This window comes from Gossypium hirsutum, chromosome A03 (genome assembly GCF_007990345.1).
Source record: "Gossypium hirsutum isolate 1008001.06 chromosome A03, Gossypium_hirsutum_v2.1, whole genome shotgun sequence".
Lineage (NCBI taxonomy): Eukaryota > Viridiplantae > Streptophyta > Magnoliopsida > Malvales > Malvaceae > Gossypium > Gossypium hirsutum.
Genome location: NC_053426.1, coordinates 104626432 through 104645473, shown reverse-complemented (window position 1 = coordinate 104645473; position 19042 = coordinate 104626432). Strand labels below are relative to the sequence as shown.

General features: G+C 34.9%; 1 non-coding gene across 1 annotated transcript; it reads left to right on the top strand.

The window, feature by feature from the left end:
• Nucleotides 1-16017: 16017 nt before the first annotated feature.
• Nucleotides 16018-16124, top strand: LOC121225283 (small nucleolar RNA R71). Its single transcript, XR_005923162.1, has one exon. It is a non-coding gene; the product is annotated as a small nucleolar RNA R71 (small nucleolar RNA).
• Nucleotides 16125-19042: the final 2918 nt, after the last annotated feature.

Genomic DNA, 19042 nt, shown 5'->3' with positions numbered 1-19042 from the left:
ATAAAAATAAAACTAAGTCTCAAGAGCCACACGACCGATGACACGCCCATGTGTCCAGGCCATGTGGGGTACACAGCCATATTGCACGGCTATGTAACTTGTTATTACGCCCATGTTAAGTCACACGGCCTAGGACACGCCGGTGTATCGAGACGTGTGGGTCAAAAACCTACATTTTAATGTTTCATTAATTTTAAAGAATGTTAGTACTCGGGTTACCTCTCCAAAAGCACTTATTTAAAGTCTTAAGCTAGGCTTACCTTGTGCTCTCATTACAAAGGTTCACAGAGCTGAAGCTTCTCTCTATCATCTCTAAAATTCTCACTAGGGGTGAGCAAAATTCGATTCGATTCGAAAAAATCGAAAAAAAATTCGAATTTCAAATTATTCGAATCGAGTTAATCGAGTTAATCGAATTAATCGAATCAACTCGATTTTTTTTTTCGAATTTCGAGTTCGAGTCAAGTTGAATTCTCGAATTCGAATAACTCGAATAATTCGAATAAACCGAATATAAACTATATTTTTAAATTTTTTTAGATTTTAAGCTTTTAGTAATTATAAACCCAAGCCCAAATATTTTATTAATTTATTTTATCCCATTTTTTCCCCACCCCAACCCAAGCCCGTTTTCCCCAAAATATTATTTTCCCAAAACCCATTCCTCCCCCAAATCCAAATCAATTCAAACCCCCCATACCCCAGCTATAGCCAATTCCAATTTCCAATTATTTTTCTTATTCTCTAATTCTCCCCACCCCCAACTCTGTTTTGTATGAAATGAAACCCTAAAATTAAACTCTTTATTCAAACCCCATTTCCATGAAACCTTAAACTTTATTTTTCTAAAAAAAACCCTAAAATTAAAATCCTTCTTCTTCTTTTAATTCATTACAACCTTCAAATTAAAATCTTTACTCCAAATTGAGTAAGTCTTTGTCTTTGTTGAACAGTTATGTAATACGCCCATGTATGGGTAATTTAATTTTTATGTTTTCTTTGCATGCATGATTTCTTTAGGAATTTTGATGCATTCTTCTTGCTGTAAATTTTCATCAAAATGGTGTAAATTGTTGGCATGTATGATAAACTTCTGTAGAAGCATATACTTGCAAAGAAAGACAATTTTTTTTTTCTTTTTCCAAGCCAAGGCTGATTTGGTTCCCTAGAGCTTTTGAGTCAATAAAATGCTTTCAAGCATTGTTTTTCAAACATAAGGCTTATTTATTACTCAATCTTGATATAAACATGCGCATACATGGACCTGGATAATGAGATAGAAGTGTTGCTGTGATTGAACTGATTTGAGCTTATGTTTAGTTTGCAAGAATTTAGTTTGCTTTCTTGCCTGCAAAAATGCTGCAGGTTTTGCTCATAATGTATCGTTTTAGGATAAATGGTCATTTTGAGATGTAATGTTTGTTTTATGAGGGATGCTGTGTGATGCCTGGTTCCCTTTCACCATAGATTTCAATTTGTATGCCCCTTTTCTTTGCAGCAAGTTTTTGAATTTTCCAGGAGTAAAACATAACAAATAGCCTTTCTATTTCCTTTGCTAGATGCATTACACACTCTTTTTTTCTTTTAATTCCTTTTCTTTTTATTGCAATAATATCCCCACAATTTGTATCAACTTCATAAATGTCAAACCTTGATTCTTACCTTCAACTACTTTTGTGCAGGAAGAAGTTGATTGCAAATGCAAATGCCAGTTTTATTCGACAAATACCTGAACCACTAAAGGAAGAACTAATCAAACGTGGTGAGTTGGAATATTGACAAAAGTTTTGATCTATTGAGGCCTTGTAGAAGTTGTTTTCTTATTTCTTCAATATAATTTTGTTTTGGTTGAAAAGTGAGGAAATCTTAATTCATTTTGTATGAAGAACATTTTGGAAGAAATCAATTAGAATTAAAAATATTAGCCCCTCGAGTCAAAGTGCGAGATAATTTTATAACCGATTCTTCCAACCTTATTGGTCTCATGGATTCGGTTATTGTGCGTCTATAAATTTTTATATTTCTTTTCATTTATATATAATTTCTTATAACCACAGTAATTTATATTTATTTAAATTTTAAGTGATATAATCGTATCGTATGTTTTAAATTCTAATCTTAATTCATTTATTTTTCTTTTCAAGTCCAAAGCTATATGATAACACTAAATTTCAAAGCAATCTTTCATTGGCAAACTGTAGTCATAATAATGTTATATAAAATTGTCTAATAATTACTTCAAATTTGAGCAACTTTGAATAAAAATTTATACTAAAAATATAAATTTAAACTAAAAAAAATGTATCGCTTCAATTTCCCTTCAAGTGAGATCTATTTTCTAATAATATTATGTAATTTATTTACAATGATTGAAGAAGAAAAAACCTACAGCAGTGGGCGATGATGGGGGTTCAGGGAATTTTAGCTTTATCCACTATTCCACTTGATGTACAATAACCCTTAACAAATATGAATTAGTATCTTTATAATGTGTTATTAAGTGCTATCTATTTTTAATTTATGCTATTGTACTATTATATTAATTAATTTATGCTATTATACTATTATATTAATTAATTTTTAATTTAACTGATTTATTAAGTTTGATTTTAAATCAATTATTGGTCATGGTTAGTGATTGCAACAAATGTTTACTTGTAGATGAGTGATCCAAAGCGAGATAGTTCAACTCAAAGTTCACAAAATTCTTCCCCAAGTAAAGTATTGGGGTGAAGGAAACAAGATCAACATGCTAGTTTACTTGGCGGTCATCTTTGATTCGCGATGTAAAATGAGTTTTTTGGACTTTGGGGTCACTTGCTTTTTCCTAATGTTGCTAATGAAATTATGAAAATGATTGATAAAGAATTGCATTGCTTGTTCAATGAGTATTCTTCTAACGCAGGGAGAATTGAATTGTTTGAAGGTAGATCTAGTTCTTCAACAAATCTTTGCAGTTCAATGGAAATAGATCAGTCAGAAATGAAAACGGGCTTGGCCAAACAAAAATACCTTAAGAAGAAGAAACAAGTTGGATTAGAAAGCAAATCTGAGTTGGATAGATATTTGGGTGAGGATGAAGAAGTAAACAATTCAAGTTCATTTGATTTACTATTGTGGTGGAAAATGAACAGTCCTAGATTCCCTATTCTTGCACAAATGGCTCGAGATATTCTTGCTATTCCTATCTCAACAGTTGACTCAGAAAGTGCATTTAGCACGGGTGGACGTGTTCTCGATAGTTTTAGAAGTTCTCTAACTCCTCTTATGGTCGAGGCTTTGGTTTGCACACAAGATTGGCTTCGGAAATCTAATGATGCCATCAATCTTAAAGATTATGTTGATGAACTTCAAACCATGGAAGATGGTAATATATAAATTTTTATTTATAAAATAAGCTTTTGTATTATTTATGTTAGTAAGCATTCCCATAATTTAACTAACATTTTTGTTTTTAAATTTGCTAGATTTATTCAAAATACCCGAAGATCAAGAAAGTAACATACTTAGCATTAATTTATAAAGTTAAATGCTTATTTAATTTATTTTTGCAAACATTTTTTTATCATTTAACTAACTCAATCAATACTTTTACTAGATGTTTCAAGATTATCAACTGTGATTGAAGCACAAGAAGAAAGTTAAACTATTCTATAATGGTTTTTGAACTGATGTGTTATTGTTATTAGTTTGGTTTGGTTTGGTTTGTTATTGTTGTTGGATAATTGAGCTTTTGTTGTGTTCTTTTTTTTTTGGACTGGTGTAGGTTTCTATTGTATTTTGAATTTTTGCTTATGTTTTTTTAATTACAATGTTGTTGTATTGTTTTTGTTGTTTATTTGGACTCATGAAGAAACTTAAACTATTCTATAATGGTTTTTGAGCTTATGTGTTATTGTTATTAGTTTGGTTTGGTTTGTTACTGTCGTTGGTTAATTGAACTTTTGTTGTGTTTTTTTTTTGTTTGGAGTGGTGTAAGTTTCTTTTGTATTTTGGACTTTTTCTTATGTTTTTTTTATTATAATGTCGTTGTTTACTTCCACTCGTGTTGTTTACTTGGACTTTTACTTATGTTTTTTTATTATAATCTTGTTTTTTTTTGTTGTTTTTTGTTGTTTATTTGGGTTGATGTTGTGTTGCTTGTATTTATTCACTTATTTACTTTAATTTTTTGTTGTATGATCATGTTTAAAAACTTTAAAGAAAATTATTTTTTTGAAAAATTACATAAAAATAAATAACGCTAGTCATTTTTTTTAAAACTTAACTCGAACAAATATATTCGATTCGATTCGATTCGATTCGAATTCCATCTCACTCGACTCGATTCGAGAAAATTTCAAATAAAGTTAGGATGATGAAATAAGATTCGAAAACTCGATTAACTTGAAAATTTTCAATTCGATTCGATTCGATTCGATCGAATGCTCACCCCTAATTCTCACTATTATAAAGTTTAAGTCAACGACCGTTTACCTTGAATGTGCTGTATATTGGGTGAGTTACCTCTATTGTGCTGTAGGGAAAGACGGTTTGGACTACAAATGGACCTGACCATCTTGACTTCAGCTTCCCAGCGAACAATTTGAGCTTTGACTTATATAGCAAAACAAGATCTCCGTCTGCAAATTGTTTGGGGTGCTTCAAACGAACATCATGGCATCGCTTTGTTGCTTCTTTATATAGTTGTGAGTTTTCATAAGCATTCATTCGCCATTCATCTAACTTGTTCAACTGCATCAATCTCTTCTCACCTGCAAGTTTGAAATCATAATTTAGGAATTTTATAGCCCAAAATGCTTTGTGCTCTAATTCAAATGGTAAATGAAAACTTTTCCTGTAGACAAGTCTGTAAGGAGATGTTCCTATGGGGGTTTTAAAAGCGGTTCTATAGGCCCATAAAGCGTCGTCTACTTTTACCGCCCAATCTTTCCTATTTGATTCTACTGTTTTCTCTAGGATACGTTTGAGCTCTCAGTTTTCCATGTAACACCCCTCACCCATATCCGACGCCGGGATAGGGCTCGAGGCATTACCGAGATTTCACGTTCATAAACATATTAAATCAAGTCACTAAGTTGCGCTCTAATTTAGAACTTTTCAAACATGTATATCCTTTCTCTTAAACAGGCTTTTGATACATAAAACATGTCTAGAGGCGGCGGGGGGAAAAATCGAGAATGTTTGATAAACTTTAGGCATCTTGGAAAATTTTCCTTATCTTAAAGTGTTACACACCCGTGTAGATGGACCGTGTGGACTCACACACCCGTGTGACTTAGGACATGCTCATGCCCTTCGACCGTGTGCAACACTAACTTATCAACACGGCCGTGGCACACGCCCGTACTGCCTGCCCGTGGGCAACACTATCTTTTAGACACGGCAAGGACACACGCCCGTGTAGACTACTCATTTGCGTTTTTTATTTAAAATTTTAAGTGCAGGGGACACATGGCCATAGCCTACACCTATAGGATGGAACCGTGTGTCATACACGGCCTAGATACACGCCCTTGTGTCTGACCATGTGGACCCTAATAGACTATTTTCCAAGCCTTAAGTCACCCTTTTCTACTTCTTATACCTAGTAGTTACCAAGTTCGAAGGAAAACATGATTATACACTTGTAAATAATCTTGATAAAACTAATCGTATGGAAACCTCATATCATTGGTTTCATACATAAAATGTTATTTCCCATTTAGTGTTTATGGGTTTCCATGTCACTTTAATTCGTCCGAAATTGGCTCGTTCATGTAACTCATTGCCACTTGGTAACAACCCATCACTTGTAAATAAAACCACACAAAAATTCGTAGGTCATAGCCTACTTCAATTAAGCCAAATTTTCATGGCCATATACAAAAAGATAAACATATTTTTACATGCCTTCATTTGGCAAATCAAATGACACATATAACAAAATACTCAAAAATCCTATACATGCCATTGAACAAAATAAAAATGTCTTTATACCAAAGCTTGACTAGTTGATAGTGTGTCGACTCTCCAACCATCTTCCAGTCCTTATGAGTCCTCGAGCTCTATGAAATAGGGAAAAAGAGAGGGGCAAGCATTTACATGCTTAGTAAGCTCGAATAACCATAAAGTAAACTTACTTAGTAATTATCATACATCCATATTTAAATCATGAAATCATCAATCATGAAATGATTCCCTATCACAAGCACTCAATCAATGAGTTAGTCACATAACAAAGCATCATGTAATTTATGTAGGTGAGCTCATTACTCATCATCTTATTGACATAGATCATAATAATCCCGTTGAGTTTCTAGGAAATCTCGATGGAATACCCATTATCCGTCCATTCTTACGAATGATCATTTCACATATATGCACTCCCGTGAACCTCACATTCTATGACGGAATTACCAGTCCAGGCTAAATCCTCCATATCATGAACTCATAAGGTGATGTCGGGATTACTAGTCCAGGATAAATCCCTTATAACGAAAAACACCCTTAATGAGCTCGGATCTAAATTACCGGTCCAGGCTAAATTTAGACCCCATATCGGATTACTCGTCCGAGCTAAATCCGTAATGCACACATATTCTCCGGGAGGCTCGATCATTCAAGGAACACCCGTCCAGGCTAGGTCCTTTTCATACTTGAGATCACAAATTACCCATCTGGGCTAAATCCTTACTGCAACACATGCAGGATCTCAAATCACATGTAATTACAGGTTACCATCGAATTTCCTTTGTCAACCTCAACCGAGACATTTTTCACATGTTACCATCAAATATGCATTTCTATGATATTTCATGCCAATAATAAATGCAATCATTATGCATTCATAAATCATAAAATTATGCTTATTAGGGGTTTACTTTAAGTTATCCGAACTTACCTGGTAATTGTTTCGGAGTTGTGTTTCAGTTATTCCGAAACCTTGCGTTTACCTTGATCGACCTCCGAAATTTGTTCCTCGAGTTCTATAACAACAAAATTATATCATTAATACCCCACATTATACATCACAAGTCTAATTCTCACCCCCGGTCCAAATGACCGTTTTGCCCCTAACCTTTGATATTTTTACGATTTAGTCCCTAGGCTCGTATAATGAAACACATGCAATTTCTACCTTACTCAAGCCTAGCCGAACACTTTTCCCTCTTATGGTAGCCCACATTTTCCATTATTTTCACATTTCTACCATACATTTTACAACTTTTTCAAAAAGGTCCCTTTAGGGGTTTTTCATGAAAATCACCTAGGAAAAGTTGTTTAACACTCTTCAAACTTTCATATTCCTCCAAAAAACATCAAAATACAAGTAATTCATGCATGGGTAAATTTTTAAACATGAACCCTAGCATGAAATATGGGTAGAAATGGAGAGACTAAGCTACTGAGACTTCAAAATTACGAAGAACATTAAAAACAGGGCTTAGGAGCACTTACTAATGAGCTTGGAAAGCTTGAAAACCCTAGCTATGGAAACCCTAGAAATTTCGGCAGTATGGAGAAGAAGAATGACTGATTTTTGGTTCATTTTTCCCATTTTATTTCACTTAAATGCTAAATGACGAAAATGCCCTTAGGCCCTTTCTTTGAAATTTCATCCATGCAAGCCTATTTTTGTCTAAAAATTTAAAAATTGGGAAAATTACTCTCTAAAACCTTCTAATTCATAACACAAAACAATTTCATACAAATTCTTCTAGAATCCAAGTTTTGCAATTTATTCAATTTAGTCCTAAATTTTCCAATTGGACGCTTACTTAAAGAATTCCTTCATGAAACTTTAACACATGCATATTTTCATATTCTAAGCCTCGTAATAATCATAAAATAACTATTTTGATGTCAAATTTGTGGTCTCGAAACCACTATTCTGACTAGGCCCTATTTTGGGATGTTGCATTTCTCCCCCTCTTAGGGACTTTCGTCCTTGAAAGTCTTACCAGTGAACAGATTCCAATATTGGCTTCTCATTGTTTCTTTTGGTTCTCATGTAGCCTCTTCTACACCATGCCGATGCCATAAAACTTTTACTAAGGCCACATTTTTATTCCTCAGGTGTTTAATCTCTCGAGCCAATATCTTAACTGGTTCCTCTCCATAGGTCATGTCCGGTCGAATTTCAATATCAGTCGGTGAAATCACACGAGAAGGATCTGATTAGTATCGTCTTAACATAGATACATGAAACACATCATGAATCCTTTCCAGTTCAGGTGGCAATGCCAAGCGATAGGCTAACTGTCTAACTTTTTCAATGATCTCGTACGGTCCGATAAATCACCGACTCAGTTTGCCTTTCTGGCTAAATCTCAACACCTTTTTCCATGGAGACACTTTTAAGAATACTTTATCTCCAACTTGAAACTCAATTTCCTTTCTTTTCAGATCAGCATATCACTTTTGCATATCCGATGCCACTTTTAAACAATCTCGTATCACTTTAACTTTCTCTTCAGTTTCTTTAATCAAATCAACTCTGTGAATCTGATTTTCCTTAAGTTCTGTCCAATACAATGGAGTTCGGCACTTCCTGCCATACAAGGCCTCATAAGGTGCCATCTTCAAACTCGTTTGAAAAATATTGTCGTAGGCGAATTCCACTAGCGGCAAATATTTTTCCCAGCTACCCTGAAATTCAAGGATGCAACATCGCAACATATCCTCAAGAATCTGAATCATCCACTCAAACTGACCATTTTTCTAAGGGTGAAAAGTTGTACTAAAGCTTAACTTCGTACCAAGGCTTCTTGTAATTTCTTCCAGAATCTCGAAGTAAACCTCGGGTCTTTGTCAAAAATAATCGACAGTGGTACCCCATGCAATCTTACAATCTCAGAAATGTATAAGTCAGCCAATCTATTAAGGGAGTAATCTATCCTCATCGGAATAAAATGAGCCGACTTCGTCAACTTATCTACCACGACCCATACAACATCTTTCTTCTTCGGAGCCAATGGCAATCCTGTCACGAAATTCATAGTAACATGTCCCACTTCCATTCGGGGACCATCACAGTCTATAGCAAACCTGAAGGTACTTGATGTTCAGCTTTAACTTGCTGACATACTAGGCATTTCGACACAAATTCAGAAATATCTCTTTTCATGCTGTTCCACCAGTACATTTTCTTCAAATCGTTGTACATCTTGGTACATCCCGGATGAATTGAAAGATGGTTATTATGTGCTTCTTGCAAAATTTTCTGAATAAGTTCATTGTTTTTGGGTACACAAACCCTATCTCTGAACATTAAACATCCATCAAAACCAATCCGAAAATCTGATTCAATACCTGACTCACATTAAGTTCTTTTAGCTTGCAAGTTATCATCATTAGTTTGAGCATCATAGATTTCCTGAAGGAATATCGGCCTAGCTTCTAGCTCAGCTAAGACTGAACCATCATCAAGCAATGCCAAACGGGCATCCATGGCCCTTAATGCAAACAACCATTTTCTGCTCAACGCGTCAGCGACCACATTCACCTTTTCCGGGTGATAGTCAATGATCAGTTCGTAATCCTTGATTAACTCTAGCCACCTCCACTGCCTCAAATTTAATTCTTTTTGATTCATCAAATACTTCAAACTCTTGTGGTCAGTGAATATGCGTCAAGTCTCACCATATAAATAATGCCTCCAAATTTGCAAAGCAAAAATGATGGCGGCAAGTTCTAGGTCGTGGTTCAGATAATTTTTCTCGTGAGGCTTTAATTGCCGTGAAGGATAGGATATCACCTGGCCATCCTGCATAAGCACACAATCCAATCCATTTAAGGATGCATCACTGTAGACCACAAACTCTTTTCCCGGTTCAGGTAGCACTAAAACAAGAGCTTCGGTTAATAGTGTCTTTAACTTCTCAAAACTTTGTTGACACTTTTCTGTCCATTCAAACTTAACATTTTTCTATAACAATCTCGTCATTGGAGTTGCTATCATGGAGAACCTTTCACAAATCTTTGATAGTAACCGGCTAAGGCTAAAAAGCTTCTAACCTCGGTTACATTCTTAGGTGGTTTCCATTCGACGATAGTAGAAATCTTACTTTGATCGACTCAAATGCCTTCATTCGAAACAATATGACCTAAAAATCTAACTTTCTGAAGCCAAAACTCACTCTTGCTAAACTTAGCATACAGTTGCTTTTCCTGCAAAGTCTGCAACACAATTCTCAAGTGCTTTGCATGTTCTGACTCATCTTTGGAATAAATCAAGATGTCATTAATGAACACAATGACAAACTTATCCAAATATGGCCAGAAGATCCTATTCATTAGATCCATGAATACAGCCGGTGCATTCGTTAACCCAAACGGCATGACAAGAAATTCATAATAACCGTACCTAGTTCTGAATGCTATCTTAGGTACATCCGATTCTTTAACTCGCAGCTGATATTAGCCAGACCTCAAGTATATCTTAGAGAACATAGTGGCTCTTCTCAACTGGTCAAACAAGTCATCTATCCTTGGTAAATGATACTTATTCTTGATAGTTACCTTGTTTGTAATATCCCGAATTAGGGCCTAGTCGGAATAGTGGTTTCGTGGCCATAAATCCGAGATAGAAATAATTATTTTACAATTATTTTGAGGTTTATGATATGATTGCATGATTGTGTGAAAATTTCGTGATGAAATTCTATGCCTAAAGTGCTTAAATTGAAAGTAGGGACTAAATCGAATAAGTTGCAAAACTTGCATTCTAGAAGTTTTTAGTATGAAATTGTTTTGGAATATTAATGAGGAGGTCTTAAATAGCAATTTGAATTTTAAGTTCATGGACAAAATTAGGACATGGAAGGAATTTTTGGAAAGTTTAGTAGTAAGGGTATTTTGGTCATTTAGTTATTAAAATGAATTAAAAACAAATTAAAAGCCAATTTTTGTCCATCTTCTTCATTAGGCCGAAATTTCAAGGGTTCTCCATAGCTAGGGTTTGTTTCAAGCTTCCAAGCTCCATAGTAAGTGATTCCAAGCCCCGTTTTTAATGATTTTTACGTTTTTGAGATCCCGGTAACTCGATAAAGCTTATGTTAGCAATAATTTAACCTAGGGTTTATATTTGGAAAAATACACATAGGTGAAATTTGTGTATTTTGATGTTTTATGATAGAATATGAAGTTTTAAATTATGTTAGACAACTTGTACTACTCGATTTTAAGCAAAAACGAGTAAAAGGGCTTAATCGGTAAAAATACCTAATAGTCACAAGTACATGTTAGAGTGAGAATTTGATGTTGCCATAGAAGAGAAAAGTGATCAGCATGTTGTAAAACATAAGAATAAGGAATAAAGTTTAATCCCGAGCCTAGGGGCAAAAATGTAAATATGCAAAAGTTTAGGGGTAAAATTGTAAATTTGCCAAAATTTGAGTTAAGGATTAATTTGATAATGTGAGTATTAAATAAGCTAAATGTGTTATTTTAGATCAAGAAAGACGTGGAATCGACCTCAATCGAGGAAAAGAAAAGATTGTGGACTAAATTGCAAAATCTTTGTATTTTGGTACCATGGTAAGTTCATGTGTAAATAATGTATCATAATGGTTATTTTTAAGTTATTGATGTTAATTATATGTTATGCTGAATTTTATTATGAAATGTATGCTTTATGGTTAATTTCAAATAATATGTAAATTATGTGAACTACTTGTTAAATATAATTGTTACCGAGTATTGATTTCAGCATTCTACGGAAGACGGCAAGGATAAGTGTTCGAGGAAAAAGCCCGTTTGAACCTTAGGAATAAATTAGGATACAAGTAACATGTCACTAGGATGGTTGAGCATCCGAACTCGTTGAGTTGAGTCCGAGTTCACTTATGGATGCGAATGTCCGAACTCGTTGAGTTGAGTCCGAGTTCGTGAGATGTAACTAGGCATCCGAACTCGTTGAGTTGAGTCCGAGTTCACTTATGGATGTGAACGCCCGAGCTCGTTGAGTTGAGTCCGAGTTCGCTTATGGGCGGGTTACATGATTGCTTGATTGCATATATGGCACTTATGTGCAAGTTATCCATGTATCCGAATTATATTCCTATGTGTTCAACGGGTAAAGTTCTACTCAAATGGAGGAATATTCGAGATGTAAAGAGACGTATTGGTAAGTGATGTGAAATGGATATTTTGGACAGGTATGTATTTAACCCTCGGGTTGAGTATTGATACAACTACGATAAGGTAATAAGATGATGAAAAATGATTAAAAATGTGATATGTGTTTTAGTGATACATGCTAATGTTGATTGGTATGACTGTTTGTTATGTTACTTATTATTTGCATATGAACTTACTAAGCATTTATGCTTACTCCCTCCTTCTTACTCATTGTAGTTTTGGACAAGCCAGCTCAGGAGTCGGGATAGGTCGAAGGCTCAGTCACACTATCCAGAAGACTTTTGGTAATGGCTTGTAAATTTAAGTATGGCATGTATAGCAATAAAACTTTTTTTGTAAATGATCTTATGGTATGGTGATGGAATGGTTGAGGAAATGCTTGATAATGATAAATTATGAAAATAGTTAGTTTAGATTATATTTGATGTTAAGGAAAATTATTAAGATACTTAGTGCATAAAAACTCATAAAAGGGATGAAATTTGCCATAAACAGAATACTGCAGCAACACTGACGCGATTTTAAAAATTTACTAAAAATCATAGAAATTGAACTTGGTGATGGACTACATATCAAATTGAAGCTTATTATGTCTAGTTTCACATGAAACAAATGAAATAGGTAAAGGAATTATATGTTACAAGATATTTGAATTTTAGTGAAACAGGGTCATAGCAGTTTCTGAATCCCCTGTTCCAACTTTATAAATTCACCATAAATTGTAAAGATATAATTAGGTAGTTTATTTTATATTCTCAGAATCCTTATTGAGTCTAGTTTCAAGAGAAATAAACCTCATAGTCATATGGATTTTTTACAGAGAGAAATGTGGTTCGTAGTAAACAGAGGTCAGACCAGTCAAGTCCTAAAACAGGGGTAACTTTAACTAATAAACTGTACTAATTGGCCCAATCAAAAATTCTAGAAAAAAATTAGTAGATAGGTATATAAGTCTAGATTTAGGGAAAATTTACGGATCTTGATTTTGAGTTTCGTAACTCGAGATAAGATTTTTCTTGTGACTGAGATGCAAGTAGCTTAAAAGCTGTGAATGTAGAAATAAATAATCCGAAGTTCTAAATATGTTAAATTAAGCTTAGTAACACCTCATACTCGACTCCGGCGACGGTCTCGGGCATGGGGGCGTTACATTGTTCAGTTGCCAATAATCGATACATAACCTCATCAATCCATCTTTCTTCTTTACAAACAATATGGGGGCACCTCAAGGTGAAAAGCTTGGCCTTAAAAAACCTTTCTCGAACTATGAAGTGACATTTTTCCCAATTAAGTATAAGGTTCGTTTCCTCACATCTCATTAGAACTCGTATTAAATTTTTAAGACAAAGATGGAAAGAATTACCAAATACTGATAAGTAGTCCATAAATACCTTCATAATGTCTTCTATGAGTTCATCAAAAATCGCCAACATGCATCGCTGAAAAGTAGCAAGAGCATTACATAATCCAAAAGGCATTCTTCAATAAGCAAATGTACCGTATGGACATGTAAATGTCGTTTTTTCTTGATCCTCGGGGGTTATTGGGATTTGAAAGTAGCCAGAGAGTCCATCTAGGAAGCAATAATACATATGCTAGATAATCTTTCCAACATTTGATTTATGAATGGTAAAGGAAAGTGATATTTTCTCGTGGCATCGTTCAACTTCCTATAGTCAATGCAGACTCTCTATCCCGTGACTGTTCTTGTTGGGATCAACTTATTCTTCTCATTTACTACAACGGTCATGTTTCCCTTCTTAGGAACAACCTGCATAGGACTCACCCAAGAGATGTCAGAAATAGGATAAATGACTCCAGCATCTAGTATTTTAATTACCTCAGCCTTAATGACTTCTTTCATGTTAGGATTCAATCATCTTTGGGCTTGCACACATGGTTTGTATTCATCATCCATTAAAATTTTATGGGTGCAAAAAGAAGGACTAATCCCTTTAATGTCAAAAATCTTCCAGGCTATGGCTCTTTTAGGTTCATTCGATACTTGAAGTAACTCATTTTTCTCGTTTGGCTATAAATCTAATGCAATAATCACTGGCAATGTAGAATTATTTCCAAGAAACACATACTCTAAGTGATTAGGTAATTGCTTCAGTTCTAATTTAGGAGGTTCTTCGATAGAGGGTTTTAATTTTAATTCATCATTTACCTCAATGCCCTCATACTTCTTCTGTCTCAGTGAAGACTAATTAGAATTTAACTTTACTTTTGTCTTACCTATCGCAGCATTATCATCATCTACCTCCTCTCCTTGAATAAGACACAATTCTAACGTGTCCTTATGAATAATTTCTTGTAAAGAATCTTGAATAACATGGTCAATCGAATCAATACAATAACAGGAATCATCTTGTTCTCTAGAGAGGCTCATGTCACATAGTTTTAAAAATAATTTCTTCATCACCTACCCTAAGCACAAGTTTACCATCACCTACATCAATAACAGCTCTAACAGTGGCTAAAAACGGGCGACATAAAATTAAAGGTACTTCAACATCCTCATCCATGTCAAGTACCACAAAATCAATAGGGAATATGAACTTATCTACTTTAACTAGCACATCTTCAATAATACCCCTAGGATATTTAACTAATCTATCGGCTAATTGAATACTCATCTTACTGGGTTTTGGTTCCCTGAGACCAAGCTGCTTGAACATTTTATAAGGCATCAAATTAATGCTAGCACCTAAATCAGCTAATGTCTTTTCAATATTTCAACTACCAATTAAACAAAGAATAGTAAAACTTCCTGGATCTTTTAGTTTAGTCCGCAATTTATTTTGAAGGATAGCTGAACATTCCTCGTTAAGTTCCACTGTAGACAGCTCTTCAAACTTCCTTTTATTTGTTAAAAGCTCCTTCACAAATTTTGTATACGTAGGCATCTGTGAAATAACTTTAACAAAAGGTAAGTTAATATGTAACTATTTAAAAAGTTCAAGAAATTTATTGAACTGTGCATCCATGTGGTATTTCTTAAACTTTGCCAGATATGGGATGGGCGGTTTATATTCCTTGAGTACCGGTGTTACGCTCACTTCGGGTGTTACCTCCTCGTCCTTTTTCTTATCAGATTCTTGCGGTAACTTCTTTTCAGGTTTAGTTAACACTTTTTCACTTCTCAATGTAACTGCTTTTACATGCTCTCTTGGGTTGTTTTCAGTGTTACTAGGCAAACTACCTTGTTGCCTTTCCGAAACTAATTTAGCAAGCTGCCCAATTTGATTTTTGAGCCCTTGAATCGATGCTTGTTTATTTTTCAAAGCTGTCTTGGTATTTTGGAAATGAGTCTCTGACATCGAAATAAAATTTTCAAACTTCTCTTCAAAGTTCGATTTCTTTTCTTGCCGATAAGGTGGCTGCTGAAAACCCAGAGGGGGTTGTGGTGGTCTTTGATTTCCTTGACCTCCCCATGAGAAATTTGGGTTGTTCCTCCAACCTGCATTGTAAGTATTACTGTAAGGATTATTTTGAGGTCTAGGATTATTACCCATGTAATTCATTTGCTTATTTTCTATGATAGGATCGTAGGATAGATTTTTTGAATTGCTAATTCCACCTCCACTCGTGTCACACTGCATTACCGGATGTACTTGCGTAGAACCACATAAACCATCAATCTTTCTATTTAAGTGTTCTACTTGATTTGACAACATGGCAACTGCATCAATGTTAAAAACACCAACTGCTTTTGTCGACTTTGTCCTCATGACTTGTCACTAATAATTATTCAGTGACATCTCCTCTATGAACTCATAAGCCTCTTCATGTGTTTTATTATTTATGGTACCACCGGTGGTTACATTGATCATCTACCTAGTTGAAGGGTTCAAACCATTACGAAAAGTCTGAACCTATAACCATAGAGGTAACCCATGGTAAGGGCACCTTCTCAATAAGTCCTTATACCTCTCTCATGCATCATATAAAGTCTCTAAATCTATTTTCACGAAAGACGAGATATCGTTCTTCAACCTAGCTGTCTTAGCTGATGAGAAATATTTCAATAAAAACTTCAAGGTCATTTGATCCCAAGTAGTGATGGACCCTTGTGGTAAGGAGTTCAACCACTGCTTAGCCTTATTTCTCAATGAGAAGGGGAATAGTCGTAGGCGAATGGCGTCGTCAGAAATGCCATTTATCTTGAAAGTATCACAGAACTCTAAGAATTGGTCAAATGAGTATTTGTGTCTTCATCCTGCAAACCATAAAACTGAATAAAATATTGAATCATCTGTATAGTGTTAGGTTTCAGTTCAAAAGTCTAACAATACTCGATTCAGCCCCAATGAGAGTGGGCTTAGCATAATCATACATAGTACGAGGAGCAGGATTGGGAGGAACCACATGAAGTAGTTGATTATTCTGATTGTTAGCCATCTCCTCAGTAGCGTCCTCTTGATCTTCCTCTATACTTTGTCAGCTTTGTCTCACCTCTCTATGGTTTCTGTGAGTTGTACTTTCAATTTTACTGTCAAAAAGCAATGGTCCCGACAGATTTTTTCTAGTCATAAACTAAAGAAACCTACCAAAAGCAAATAAAATAAAAATAAAATGCAATAAAATAAAAATGACAAAATTAACAAAAATCAAGCGTTCCTAATATCTTAGTCCCTGGCAACGACGCCAAAAACTTGATGATCATTTTATGGTTCACTAAACTAGACTACGATCACGACAAAGGCAAACGCACCTATCGAATGGTAGTATAGCAATGGTGAGTCCAGAATATAGTATCAACAAGGACTAAAAATACTAGTATTAACTATATTTCTATTATTTAGCCTAAAATAAAAAAAGATTTGTTTTAATCTAAAATTAAACTAATTAATTATGAACGAGACAGAGAGCGAATTGGGAAAAATACTTGAAGAAAATTTATAAGGAGGACAATACCCAGGAAAGAATCCACCTAGACTTCACTTATTATTCTAACTCTGAATCAAACGATTTATTCACTTGTCTTGATCCATAGAAATCCCTAAATTATGTTAATATCTTTTTCGAGACTAAGAACAACTGACTCTAGGTTGATTAATTGAAATCTCTTTCTAATTAAAACCCATATTGTCACATTAACTCGATCTATGGATTCCTCTATTAGATTTGACTCTAATCCGGTAGATTTATATCGTCCTATCTCTAGGATTGCATGCAACTCTGCTTAATTATGCTAGATCTACTCTTAAATAGGGACATTTTGCTCCACTGAATGAGCACATCAAACTTGGATTAATATCTTGAAAATATTAAGGCAAGAATTAAAAACACATAATTAAGAACAAGAACAAGTATTTATCGTGTAATTTAGATGATTAAATAATAAGATTCATTGTAGGTTTCATCCTCCCTAGGTATTTAGGAAGTTTAGTTCATAATGTAATAGGAAAACATTTCAAAAATAGGAAAACAACAAAACATAAAGAAACCAAAAAACTTCGAGAGAAATTGGAAGGAGATCTTCAGTCTTAAAGGATATTTGCTTTCGAGCTAAATCCGTTGGCGTTCTTCGAGTAACTTCTGCTTTCTACTCCATGTCTGCCTTTAGGTTTTCTTCTAGTGTGTTTATATAGACTTTAGACTGCTCAAAAACCCTAAAAATCGGCTTTTTTCGCGTGTTTGGGAAATAGGGAGCGATATCGACACAGGCTACCACATGGGCGTGTGGCTAGCCCGTGTGGCTCACACGGGCGTGTGCTCAGCCCGTATGGAAATGGTCTTGGCTGAGTGGATCCTTAAATCATGTCATTTTGTCCGTTTTTGGCTCCTTTTCTGCTCCTTTTGTTCCCCTATGCTCTCCTAAGTATAAAACATGAAATTAAAGGATTAAAAGCATCAAATTCACTAAATTATATAATAAATCATCCAAAAACATGCTAAGCATGGGATTAAAACATGTTATATTTAGGGTTTATAAGGTTGGGTGTAATTTTAGGTTTTATTAAATTTTGAGATATGTATGTAACACCCCTAACCCGTATCCATCGACGGAACAAAGTTACGGAGCATTATCGAAACTTTCAGAACATTTACAGATAAATGACATCAATCACTGTTCATTTCTCGAGATTATTCAAAGCGTCCCTTTAATGGACCCTTGAGGCCCAATATGAGCATTAAAATCGAATTGGGACTTAATCAGAAACTCTAAGAATTTTTTGAGACATTTTAAAAATTTTTTGAGGTGCAGGGCTCACACGCCAGTGTGGTCCAAGGGACACGCCTGTGCGTGTAACTCTCTGACTTGTGCACACGGCCATGCCACACGCCCGTGTGCTAGGCCGTGTAACACACACGGCTAAGACACACGCCCGTGTCTCTACCTGTATGCTCAATTCTGAGCATTCTGTTTCTCAAATTTATGGTGCAGGGGACACACAGCCTAACGACACACCCATGTACCAAGCCGTGTGTCACACGGTCTAGACACACACCCATGTGTCTTCTCGTGTGGACAAAATAAAGCCATTTCTAGCATCATTTCTCACCCAAAATCACACCAATGACCTCCACTTAAACTCACATCCAAATACCAACCATTTCAAGCATTCAAATTAAGCAAACTCTATCATTCAACATGGCATATCATTACATGCATACATGTTTATAATCTTACCTTGGTATATTCTATATGATAGGCATAATTTGAACAACCATTTAACATGTATATAGCTACCATAGTATGACATTACAAGAACATCAAAAACAACCATTACTAACCATTCCAATGGCTAGATTACAAACCATATATTTAAGCCATCTATGGCCAAGTTAGCCTATACATGCCATTATACCAAAATGATTTTACTATGTATACCCAAAATAAGCTAGTGGATAGTGTGATGATGCTCTAATGACCTCTAACCTTCGAGAGTTTCCGAGCACTACAAAACAG